This window comes from Lathyrus oleraceus, chromosome 6 (assembly GCF_024323335.1).
Source record: "Lathyrus oleraceus cultivar Zhongwan6 chromosome 6, CAAS_Psat_ZW6_1.0, whole genome shotgun sequence".
Taxonomy (NCBI): domain Eukaryota; kingdom Viridiplantae; phylum Streptophyta; class Magnoliopsida; order Fabales; family Fabaceae; genus Lathyrus; species Lathyrus oleraceus.
The window spans coordinates 146,255,022-146,268,723 of NC_066584.1; positions in this window are offsets into that span (position 1 = coordinate 146,255,022).

The window sequence follows — 13,702 nt, forward strand, 5'->3', positions numbered from 1 at the left end:
CCCAATCTCGGCTTCGAACCTTATCGCCTTTAACCAATCACAAAGCACATCAAAAATGGTTGTGTGTAGTTGATGTGTTGTGAGATGTTGAAGATGAAGATGATGAATCTTGGACACCTATTTCACTTTTTCTTGTTTCTTTGAACACTTGAAATCAATTTGACAAATGTTAGTTGATAAAAGTAATTTGACTTCTATTTATAGTAACCAACTTACCAACCAAAAATAACAGCTTTTTAAACAGTGGAAAATACTCAGAAAACTGAGTTTACGCACGAGCGGTCGACCATAGGTCGGCGTGTGCTGACCCATGGGAAATGCGCCGACCCCTATGGTCGACTCAAGTATTCCATGCGCTGACCCGTGGCCAACTGCACTATGCCATGCGTCGACCTGTGGTCGACTCAAGCAACCATGCGCTGACCAGTCACCAACTGGTCTGTGTTATGCGCTGACCCGTGGCTCATGCACTGACCCATGCGGTCGACTCAAAGCCTGCGAATCTGCAAAGCTTCGTATTTTAGTGGTTTTCATGCATTTCGTCATGATCACATTTTATCCACATATGTTTTATGAAATATAGCAGTTTTAGATAAGCATAGAGAAGGATATGATAGGTGATATGTTGCATTTGTTTGTAGACGTGGAATCGACAATGCCGATTCATCTATGATGGTCATTTGTCATCATCGAAACTTATGATTGTATGTTGTCTGACAATTTTCCCTTACATACTCCCCCTTTTTGATGATGACAACCTGTGCAAGGCCAAGGAGACAAACAACATGCAGTATTTACACATTATGCACACTCCCCCTTTCTTTTGTAATCTAAGGCTATCTGCAAAACGACTGTTAATTGTGGTGAAAATTTTTGGCTGCTTGTACTCTTCTCCCCCTTTGACAACATCAAAAAGAGACAAGGAATGATTATTCAACGTAACATAAAATTCAACAGGAAATAACACTATCAGATAACAATATCATACCAAATATCATTACTGAACGATAATCATTAATTAAAAGAAGATAAACATTAAAATTAATGTTGCACAAACAAGCATTACAGAGAATTTAATACATTCAAACAACAAACAAATTCAGATGCATATGCAGTCCTATGTCCTAATGGTGTCGTCCTTGATGGTAACAGATATCAGGGTTTCTGTGGGGGTCAGCCAGAGATGATATTTGTTCAGCAATACCGCCTAGATACTTGAGACCCCCCTCGACCGATCGTTCCTGGCGTTCAAACGTTTCGGTAAATGCAGCATACCGTTCATTCATGCTTGTAGAGAGGTTATCAAGCCTCTCATTTTGCGCTTGAATTTGGCTGCTAATATGAGTGTAGCGCTCATCCTGAGTTTGCATGAAGGATTGTTGAGCCAGCTACATATTTCGCATCATATCCAACAATTCTGAAGAGTTTGAGTGCTATGGAGGAGACGGGGGAGATTCTTCATCATCATGGTGATACGGCTGGTAGAATTGACATTGAGTTGACCAGCCCGTATGTTGCCATTCACCCCAGCCACCCTGGTTGGGGACATCTTCTTCGGTTGAATATGAATGCTGAACCCAAGCGGAGTCTGAGTAGTCGTGAGTGTCAACTCGTGGAGGACTATTATCTCCACCATGGTGATCAAAGGCTTGTCCTGCTTCCTCTTCTTCATTTTCCTCTTCATCTTCTTCTTCTTCGCTTTCATCACTTTCATCATCTGCTGCAACAGTCGCAGGAGCATTTCCTCTTCGAACAAACTTGTAGATTCTCCGCTCATCACACCAAAAATATCCCATCATAGACAGAGTTTTTGGGTTGAACTCTTTGTCTGATGAGATGGAGGTATACAGGAAGGACGGATGATTGACGTCGGCTGCAGTAAGGACCTCTTGAATGAAAGATCCGTAGGCAAGAGCCATTCCTCGTCCGGTATCACGTAGACAGAACATCCTACTGGCAATGTAGTAGGGCCAGTTGATTTTCTGCTTATTTTTTAGAATGTACATGAGATGAACCTCAGCCTGTTTAACTCTGGAGAGACCACCCTTCTTAGGTCGCAGAATGCGCGAGACAATCCACTGGAGAATCCGTTCTCCTGTTTTCTGCTTGTCGACAGTGACAGTTCGTGGGAACGCATCAGTGTTCACAATCTGATCAGGGTAGGGTCGTTTCAGCATGTCGTTCAACGCACTCTTAAACTCGTAACCTTCTATTTGGTGAGAGTCAGTTACCTCAGCTAGAGGATTTTCATCATCATCCAATGACATATCAAAATATTTGTTCCAAACATTTGACTTAAACGATACCTTTGTCGTGCCGATCCTGGAGTGAAACTTGTGCCCGCGAAATTTGTCATGAAGGCCTGCGTAGAACACTCGGACTAGGTCTTCGCTATATTTAGCATTGCATTCCAAGAATTTGACAATGCCTTGATGTTGTGGCAGAGACATGATTTCTGTGAGGTGCATACGTTCTGCGGTGAGTTTGTAGAAAGCATGTTGTCGCACAACTCCTCTTTTGCCAATATCTCTGTCGAAGGATTCGACGCGAGCCGGTGGAACAAGCGATACAGCGGAGATGGGTAGAGATGCGGCGGATGATTCCCGGGATCTCTTACCGGTAGGTTTGCGAGATGTGGAAGCCATTTGAACAGATTTGAAGCTTAGTGTGTGTGGGTAGAGAGTGAAGCTTGGTGAGGGTTTTTGAGAATGATTTTGCAAGAGAGAGGTTTTCCCTTTTTGTAGATGAGAAGTTAGGGTTTTGGGAAGAGGAAAGATCAAGGGACAATAGACACTAGGTAGATGCAACTTACAAGGTAGTGGGAAGTTTGAAATGTAATGTAATGTAAATGCACACTTAATGGGGATTTAGAATGTAGATGCATGAGAAGATTGAAGGTTTTTCTGCAGAAAAACAGAATTTTTGAGCGATGCATCGACCATACCTCTGCATGCGTCGACGCATACTGTTTGATTTTTGAAAAATCACAAAAAAAATTAAGTGTGCGTCGACCATTGCCCTGTTACGGTCGACTCATACAGGCAAAGTTTCCAGTTTTTCACTTTTCTGCACATACGCTCACAAGTTTGATGCATAATTAGAATGCCACACAATAATAAACATCCAAAAAGATACATCATGTATATATACAATATTATTATGTAGTATAGCTATTTAACCGTGAAACTTTGCAGAGAGAGAGAGAGAGAAAGGAACAGTATCACCTCGATGCCGGAGTAACTTGATGAACAATAAACTTGTGCTTGCAACAACATCAACTTGTTAGAAGTACAAGATTATAGTCTTAAATGGAATAAGGTAAAACCAGCAGTTTATAATGCCCGTTCCGAAATATCGAGAATACCAAGTTCTCGGCGGATATGAAAGAAAGGTTCAGTAGCTAGCGGCTTTGTGAAGATGTCCGCTAATTGATTTTCAGTATTAACATGTTCAAATACAATATCACCTTTCTCTACATGATCCCGAAGAAAGTGGTGTCGAATTTCGATATGTTTGGTGCGAGAATGCAACACAGGATTCTTGGTAAGATTAATGGCACTTGTATTGTCACAGAAAATGGGAACACGTTCAAGTTTGAGGTTAAAATCCAATAGTTGTTGCTTAATCCATAGGATTTGAGCACAACAACTACCGACGGCAACGTATTCCGCTTCGGCAGTTGACAAAGCAACTGAAACCTGTTTCTTGCTATGCCAACTGACCAAAGAATTTGAAAATAAGTGACAAGTGCCACTGGTGCTTTTCCTATCCGATTTGCAACCGGCAAAATCGGAATCGGAGAAACCTACCAATGAACATTACCTTTGGAATACCACAGTCCATACTTCGGAGTACCGGATAGGTATCGAAGTATTCGTTTGACAGCTTTTAGATGGGATTCCTTGGGACATGATTGATATCTTGCGCACATGCATACGCTAAACATAATATCGAGACGAGAAGCAGTAAGATAGAGAAGTGATCCAATCATACCTCTATACCGTTTTACATCTACGTCCTTACCGTCTTCATCTTTGTTCAAGTTTGTACAAGTTGGCATGGGGGTGTCAATGGCCTTAGCTTTTGCCATGTCAAATCTCTTGATAAGGTCCAAACAATACTTTGTTTGGCTCACGAAAGTTCCTTCTTTGAGCTGTTTAATTTGCAAACCGAGAAAGTATGTGAGCTCCCCCATCATGCTCATCTCGAATTCGCCCTGCATAAGGTCTGAAAACTCTCTCACAAGATTCATGTTAGTAGACCCAAATATAATATCATCTACATAAATTTGTACTAATATCAAGTGCTTTCCTTGACGTTTAATGAAGAAAGTTGTGTCAACCTTTCCTCTTGAGTAACCTTGATCGAGTAAAAATTTGCTTAGTCGCTCATACCAAGCTCCAGGAGCTTGTTTGAGACCGTATAAGGCCCTTTTTAGTTTATAAACATGATCAGGATATTCATGAGATTCGAAACCCAGAGGTTGTGCGACGTAAACCTCTTCATTTATGTGACCGTTAAGGAACACACTCTTAACATCCATTTGGAATAGTTTAAAGTCTTTCGCACAAGCGAAGGCAAGGAGAAGGCGTATAGCCTTGAGTCGGGCAACCGGCGCATAAGTTTCCTCATAGTCGATGCCTTCCTCTTGGTTACACCCTGTAACACCTCAAAATTTGCCCTCCTCTCTTGGGACTAGCTTAATATATTGCATTGCATTTTTTAGGTCATTAGACATTGCATATTGCATATCATGTGGTTACATTGTGCAAGTCATCCTCCTAAGTCTTGATCAGAAGATAAAAGGTTGATGTATGTAAGCTAGGGTTTCATTGGACTGGATCACTGATCATCTGAGGGTTGTGGTCCAAATTAGGGTTTCATGTTCTTCATGGAGATTGAGCTTGATCTTGGTTGGAATGGTACATCATCATCATTATGGTCTTGGTATCATCCAAGAGATTGATCAGATACCTTGAGATTAGGGTTTTGACCACTGGTCAACCCTAATCAGTCTAATCATCTGCATTGGGCCAATCAGGGCATGGCATGGAGATGGGGTCTACAATGGATATGGGGATCATTTCATGTGATTATTTTGAGCTTATGGAAGCTAGGGTTTCATCCTTGAGCCATTTCATCAGGAGTTTGAGGCTCAACTTGATCAGTACAGCCAAATTCATCTATCAATCAAAAAAAGTCAATTGTGGTCAACTGTGCTTGATTTTATGGATTTGGAGGTGGGAGAGGGTTGGATACACTTCATTCATGTTGAAACAAGTTTCATTTGACATTTCAAACATCAAGAATGAAGAAAATAAAGTCAGGAGAAAACTTTCCAAAAATGGAAAGTGACTTGTAATGAAAGTTTCCAAAAATGGAAAGTTTTTCACCACAAAATTACATGTCCAAAAATGCTTCAAATGAAATTTTGTTCAACATGAAAGTTGTAGATCTTGCTCTCACCTTTCCAAAAAGTCCAAGAACTTGAATTTCTCATATATGGTTGACAAGATATGATCAAATCATTTTCCAAAAATGTTGATTTTCAAAGTGGCATAACTTTCACATGGAATGGCCAAATTGGGTGATCTTTCTTTGAGCAAACCACATTTGACATGAACTTTCATGATGCATTATTACATTTCATCAAAAATGGTCATGGCAAAATGGCATTTTTCAAGTGATCTATTTGGAAATTGGTGGGAAAAATGGTGAAATCTCAAATTACTTGGTTTTTGCACACAAGGCCTTTTCTAACACATTCCAAATACCATTTAGAACTTGCTCCAACTGTCATTTACTGTTACATTGGCCTAAATTGCAAAAAGGACTTTTTGGACAATACACTTGAAATGCATTAGCACTAATTCACTTCAATTTGTTAATTTGGATTAGCAAAGTGGATTAGGAGATGGTATAAGAGGCTAATTGTAACAGAATTCATAATCACTTCACATTCTTCAAGGTTCTAACAGAATTTCCCTCCATTTTTCACCAAATTCTCTCAAACTTTTTCCAACATTTTTCACCAATTCTCATCAAAATCTTCATCAATCTTGTTCATTCTTGTTGGATCCGTGCTCCACAAGTGTTTGTGCACATCTGTTTCAACAAATTCGTGGCCAAAGAGTGAAGAACTTGGACTGTTGAAAGCAAGCACATCAATGGCATTTTTATGATTCTTGGAGCTGAAGCTGTTTTGAGCTAAACTACTTGTTGCATTCACCTTCCTCATCATTAAACTTCATCTGTTTTGGCTTCTTGCACCTGGAAAAGCACGAATCAACAACTGCCATCTCCATAAGGTATTTTTTCGAATTCCTTCATTGATCAAATTGTGATATGGTTCTGGTAGATCTCTCAATGTAGATCATCATGATACTTGTGGTTTTTGATTTGGTTGAGTATAGAGAGAGAAATCTTGAATTGAAGTTTGATGTGCAATCCTTTTTTCGTTCGATCCGGTTAACATGTTGAGAGTTAGGTCAAACTAGTTGCATATCCATGATGTACGTGCTTTGCTGGTGATTTTGATGTATCATTTGTCAATTTTGGTTAAAAATTGTTCATGTCCAATTTCTGGAAAATCTGGAAGTGTTCTTGATGAAGAACTTGATGATGAACGCGTTTGATCCTCATTTTCCATTTCCTTGTTTGAATTTCTGTTACCCGCGCGTCCCAGCCAATCAGATGGCGCCATCACATTAATGAGAAATGCTGCGTTTCAGCGTGGCCAGAGATAATTACAACCGTGCCATTATTCATTTAAATTCATGTTTATTTCTTTTTCTTTTTTATTTTATTTCATTTTGATTCACATGATCTTAGAAAATCCATAACTAATTCATTTCTTGTCCAAATTTTGTGAGGTTTTTTGCATGATTCTCCTTATGATGTGTAGTTTTTAATGGTGATTTTTATTATTTTTGTGCATGTGTAGAAAAATAAAATTCCTAGGGATTGTTTGGATGTATGCAATTTGTACATGCTTTTCCATTTCACTCATAAAATGATGATGCTTCCATAGAAATTCATGAAATTTTGTGTGCATGTTCTGGACTCTTTGCTGGTGATTTTGATATGTAGTTTGCAATTTTTGGATCCCTGGTTGATGAGATATGAATTTTTTATTAGAGGTGTGACAATTTGTGTCACACCAAGCATTGTGAATTTCATGATTTTATTTGGTGTGCTTGTGAACATTGGATTGAGCCAAATTTTTGCAGGATTGTGCATATGGATGTTGAGAATACATGTGAATGTTTCTGGATTTATTGATGGCATTTCCTATTTGATTGGAATTTTTCCCTCTGTTTGGTCATTTGTTGATTTTTTGTGACTCATGTTGGTATTTGCTTTGTGAAATTCTGGTTATTGATTTTATGGATGTGAAATTTGGTATGAGCATTGTAGACACATTATAGGTCATTGTGGTTTTGATCCCATTCATTTATCATATTTCATTTCTGTTTTATGATTATTGGAAGTTGATGATTATTTTGATGCCTTGTGTTGGCTTGCTTGAACTTGTCTGAACTTTATGAATTTAATTTCCATACTTCCATTGATCCAAATGAGCTGAAAATTGATATGCTACTCATTGAATGTGTTCTGTTTAGGCTGGAATTTTTGTGGAATTTATTGAGCTGTTTTGATATTGATTTGATTGTGATCATTCTGTTTGGTCTTTTGAAGTTGCAAATGGCATGCTTTGTGATATTTTGTTTATGAAATGATGATAATGAATGAGATGAGCATGGGACCAATGGGATTTGTTTCTAATTTGTTGGATTGTGATTTTGATTAATTTTCACTTGCTGTTTTGAATTTTTCACCTCCTTTGGACCCTAGGCTTGTCCTAGTGGTCTTGTTTCTCACTTTTGAATTGTGTTTCAGGTTGAGATGCAAATGCCTTAAAGGAGAATGATGCAAGTTAATTGAGTTTGATTTGGTTAATTGTTGTGAACTAACTTGTGTGTTTTGTAGGATGCTTGGCTCACTTGAGTTGATTGTGTTTTGCACATTGCATTGTTTTTGTACATTGTCTGTTGATTCTTAACTTGTCTGTTTTGACTGTGTGATTGGTATACTGACTGTGCTTGATTGATTCCAGGTACCATAGTCGCTTTAGTTCTTTAAGAACTTGCTGTGCTGCTGCTTGGTTGTATAAACCAGTTGAGGTAGACTCTCTTGTCTCCATGTAGTCTGGAAGACCTGGCTTGTTATTTAGCCAGGCAACTGTCTGAAGTCCTCCTTAAGAGGCGATGTTTGTGATTGTTTACTTTTGTCCCCAAGCAGGTAAAGACCTCTATGAGGCAATTGGCGGAACCCAAGGGATGTGCAATCCATCCCCCGTTATTCTGTTGAGTCGTCCCTCTGCTCACACCACTGTGTTGATGCATTGGGACATTAACCCAAGATCTTGTACATTTGTACAGTCGAGTCAGAGTCATGAGTGTAGAAGGGTTCCTCCATTCTGGACCCACGCTCCTTTGTCTGAAGCTCTCCCTGGCCAGGGATAAGAGCTGTGAAGTCTCATCTTCACTCACCTTTCATCTGCTTCACCCTGACTCTCAATGTCAAGGTTAAGAGCGAACACTCCCCTGTACAGTTGACTTGCCTCGGCAGTCCACCCTTGTTTGAGCCTCACTTGACTGGATATAGTGTGTGCTATGTGAATGTTTGCTTTATTTTGATTGAGCATGTGTGTTTTGTTTTTCCTGGTTAGGATTAGCTTGCTGTTGAGCAAGTTAGGATAGAAACCATAACATAGGGCAATGATGCATGATAACACTAGGCTCGAGTACAGCTCCCTAGTAGTGTGTCTCCCCTTGGTTTCTGGCTAGAATTTCTTTCCCGTTCAGGGGAACTATGTCGCCCTGATCCTCATACCAGATGAGGTACGTAGGCAGGAGACCGTGCGAGGTCTCTCCGGGCACTTTTTTTCTTTTTGTGTGTGTTTGCTTGTTAACCCTTTTGTGTGTCAGGATATGGATGTAAGCCCAGTGATTGGCTGTCCGTATCCTGAGTGTCTTTGTTTGGTTCGGAAGCCGATGTAAGTCCAGCGATTGGCATTCGGGTTCCAGGTTTGCCTGTGTTTGTGTGTGTTTTGTTTCGGCGTGCGTGAGCCGAACTACGGCAGCTCTGATTCTCGTTCCAGACGAGATACGTAGGCATGGGATGCGATGTCCTAGCGAGCCCTCTCCTCTTTTCCTCCACCTGTGTTGTCTTCGGTGTGTGTGTGTGATGTTTGTTTAGCAACCTTTTCTTTCTTTAGAGCGTGGATCCCGTCGAGTACGACGGACGTGAGGGGTGCTAATACCTTCCCCTTGCGTAACCGACTCCCGTACCCTTTCTCTTTGGTCGCGAGACCATGCTTTTCCCAGGTTTACTCTGAGCGTTTCCTTTCCCTATTTTGGGATAAATAACGCACGGTGGCGGCTCTGTGTTGTTTTGTTTCTGCCCGCCGGTTGTTTTTCGCGGATGCGACAGCTGGCGACTCTGCTGGGGAACATGAGATGTTGACCTGTGCTGGTCCATCTTCCCTAAGCGAGTCTCTCCTAGCGTTCTAGGGTAGTTTAGGTTGCTTGTGCCGCTTTATTTTTTGCATTTATTATTCTGACTGTGTATATATGTGCATAAATACTTGCCTGCATCATACTATCATGTTGCCGTCCTCTGTGCAGGTGGTTCCTCTGTTTTGGGGTGGGTGTTCTGAGTGGGGCTAAAACCCAGGCCCGAGTATACACATAGGATTAGTGTGGTCTCACGTTCCTCACATGCCGGTTGGGCATGCTGTTGCGACGTGACATACCACAAGCCGGACGAGGTTCATCTGAGAGCGCTCTTCCTCAGTGGGGTTTTCCACTTTGGTTGGGTTACCTCTTTTGAACTATTGACTCTGGTGACCGATCATTTCCCGGATCTTTGGTTTAGACGGTCTTAAGGGAGCTACAATGGCACACCCGAAAGGGAAAACCCATTGAGTATCTCTGCCCGATTGTTTAGACTATTATCCGCCTTAGGATGACCTGATTAGAATTTACCTGTGAGGGGAGGGTGATTCTTACAGATGCATGTGCAGAGGGTGATTTTGATGGTGACTTTTGGTTCCGTTGATCAGAGTCCTATTTATAAGTCAGATTTATGGCCATTTATTTCTGAGGCGCCGAACTGTTGTCCGTGTTATTTATCAGTGGGGATCCGTTTATTTCAGGATTCCCCGGGCCGATTCAGAGGATTGTGGGTATCTGCTCAGAGATTACCGGATGATGATGATGGTGTATCTTTCAGTTCCGTTTATTTTGGAACCCTTGAGGAGGATTTGTGGTTACATATTCCTTCAGATGGTTGTGATCGGTTCAGCGATCAGGGCTGTGACTCAGAGCAACAAATGTTCAGATGACTTGGAGGATGGCAATGCATAGCATTCATTCATCAACATCATTAACATTTGCACTTACCTGCATCTAACACATGTTTATCCATATGCAGGGACATTTTTGATCGAGATCCTGGTTAAGAGACTTTCTGCTCAGATATGAGGCCCGGTTTGAAGGACGATGTTGCCTATAGCTTCTTTGACCCAGAGATCAGTGTGCTGAAGGATATGATAGCATTGATTACACCCGACCATGTGGGGATGTTTCGTGAGGCATATGGTGGTATTCTGAAGATGGTTTTCAGACTCACTGACAGAGACAGAAGTGCCATTCATACTCTTCTCCAGTTCTATGATCCTGGTTTGAGGTGCTTCGTCTTCCCCGATTACTTACTCGGGCCTTTGATGGAGGACTATGCTGATATTTTGGGCATTCAGATCAGAAATCAGGTTCCTTTCTATGCTACTAAGGAAGAGCCTGATATTGGTGGGATTTCCCGTGCTCTTTATTTGAGTCCGGAGATGGTTAAGGGGAGTCTGAAAGAGAAGGGGAAGTTGCCTGGTTTTCATCTGAGTTTCCTAGAAGCTAAGGCCAAGGAGAATGCTGAGTTGGGTAATTGGAACACAGTCTGTGCTTTGATTGCTATGGGCATTTATGGGATTATTCTGCTTCCTAATCAGAAGGGCTTCGTGGACATTAATGCCATTCGCTTGTTTGTTCAGAGGAATCCTATCCCTACCTTGATCGGAGATGTCTATTACTCAGTCCATAACAGGAACGAGAAGCGGCGTGGGGGACTGATTCGATGTTGCACTCAGCTGCTATACAAGTGGTTTATGGGATACTTGCCTACCAAGGGTGCTTTTGTTCTGCTTGGCCAAAATGTCAATTGGGCGACCAAGCTGATGGGTTTGAGGGCCAAAGACATAGCTTGGACTCACAGTTGTGGGGTTGGACAAGATTTCATCTGCAGTTGTGGGGGTTTTCCCAATGTGCCGCTTATAGGAGTTCAGGGTTGCATTAATTATAACCCGACACTTCTTAAGAGACAAATGGGATTCGCTATGGAGCTTCCTCCGTTCAAGAGTGAGGTTTAGGAGACTTTGTACTTCCCAGTTGAGGGCAATCAGGCCAGGGTGAAGCAGGTATCTGAGGCATGGCGCAGCATTCAAAGGAAAGGCAAGGTTTCTTGGGGTAGAGCTAATAACAGATATTTTCCTCCATTTGATGACTGGCTCCGTAAGAGAGTGGAACTCACTTGTCTACTGTTTCCTATGGTTGATCCGTGGTATCCGTTGATTGAGGAGTCTCCTTCTACTGTTAGTATGGACGAGTTCTTAGAGATGAAGCGGGAGAGAGATCAGTTGCTTGCGGAGAAAGCGGAATTAGAGATGAGTGTCGCTCGGGTTCAGAGGGTTAACCAGGAGATCAAAGTGAAGATGGAAGATCAGGACAAGCGACATGCCCTGGAAGTAAAGCGCTTTGAGATGGATACTGCCTACTATGGGAAGGTCAATCAGGCTTTGGCATCTTCAACAAAGGAGCACGACATCACCAAAGAGAGATTAGCCAGAGCTGCAAAGGTCATTGAAGATCAGAAGAGGATGCAAATCCTCGTGAGGGATCAGAGCGATGCCAGAGCCAGAGTCTTTGCTGCAGAGTGGGAAGTGGAGAAAGCAAAGATCATCACCGAGAGAGATCATTACATTGCTAAGAGAGATCACTATTTCAGGCAGATGAAGATCCATCAGAAAGAGGTGGGGAGATTACAGCAGGAGAACACTGAGCTCAGATTCACCGCAGAGTTCGCGAAGATGGTTGATGAGATAGGACCATCTGTGGGACCCTCATCAGGCTAGCTTTCTCATTTGTGTGGATTACCGTCACGCTTGTTGACGGAATTCACTTGCTTGTATTTCTTTCCTGATTCTGGAGATTTGTATCTGATTTGATGTATGACTATGGTACTTATTGTGCATTTTGCTATGTGATGGTTATTTTCATTCAGTGATTGATCTTCAAGCTTTATTTGCTTTCCCGTATGCACTCACACAGCACACACACATGGTTGGGCGGTATTTTGCTAAATCATATATTTCTGATCTGTATGATAGAATCAAACGCTGAATATCAGAATGTGGCTGTCGGATTATCGTTTGTCTCAATGAAGCCAGGATCAAGAGACAAAGTGTTCCTCATGTGGATAAACACTGCATTCATGCATGATCATAATAACTTGTGTTTTATTTTGCAGGTATCGGTTCTAACGTGCTTGATTGTTTCAGGAATCATTGCTCGTGCTCGCAGAACTGTACCTTTGCACTCAACACGCCCGCACAGATACTTCACGCGACGCAATACTCCCAGACTGATGGATCTCCCAAATACAGATATCCTCGAGCTGAAGGACAAGATGAACGAGCTGATCAACATCATGCAAGGTTTTGCAGTTGGTCAAAAGGCTCTAGCTGACAAAGTTGAGAAGCTCGAGCGGGCTTCAGCGGCAAATAGTGGTGTGAACCTGAATGGTGTCTCCAACCAGGGGCTGGGTGGTTCTCGAGATGGTGGTAAGAGGACAACAGTGGGTATAGTGAACAATGTCGCTGGTTTCGGTACTGCGGGTGGTCAACCTGGTCAGAATCTGAAGGATAGTCTGTTCCCGCCTTTCTTCGGTGTTGATGACGACAGAGAGGAAGACAGAGAGGCTGATCAGTTCTCTATGCACAACGAACCGTTCGGACAGTACGGTGCCCCACCACAGAACAAAGAGATTCAGCTGCTGGCTGAGAAGATTAGGGCCTTGGAAAGTTATGCCACTCCTAGGGTGGTTAACATGTCGAACATGGGGCTGGTAGAGGGGATTGTGATCCCGCAGAAATTTAAGGCGCCCACGTTTGATCGGTATAATGGGAGTTCCTGCCCCGAAACTCATTTGCAGGCGTTTGTCCGTAAGATCTCAGCTTACACCATGGACCAAAAGCTGTGGATGTATTTCTTCCAGGACAGCCTGTCCGGAGGCTCATTGGAATGGTATACCAAGCTCAAGTCCTCAGATATTAAGAATTGGCAAGATCTGGGGGACGCATTCTTTAAACAGTATCAGTTCAATGCTGATATGGCCCCGAGTCGAACCCAGCTGCAGGGTATGTCTCAAAAGAATAATGAGGGGTTTAAAGAATATGCCCAAAGGTGGAGGGAGTTGGCTGCCAGAGTGCAACCTCCACTAGTTGACAGAGACATGTCTGATCTCTTTATGGGGACCCTGCAGGGGGCATATGCTGAGAGGATGGTTGGTTGTCCGGTGACCAACTTTTCAG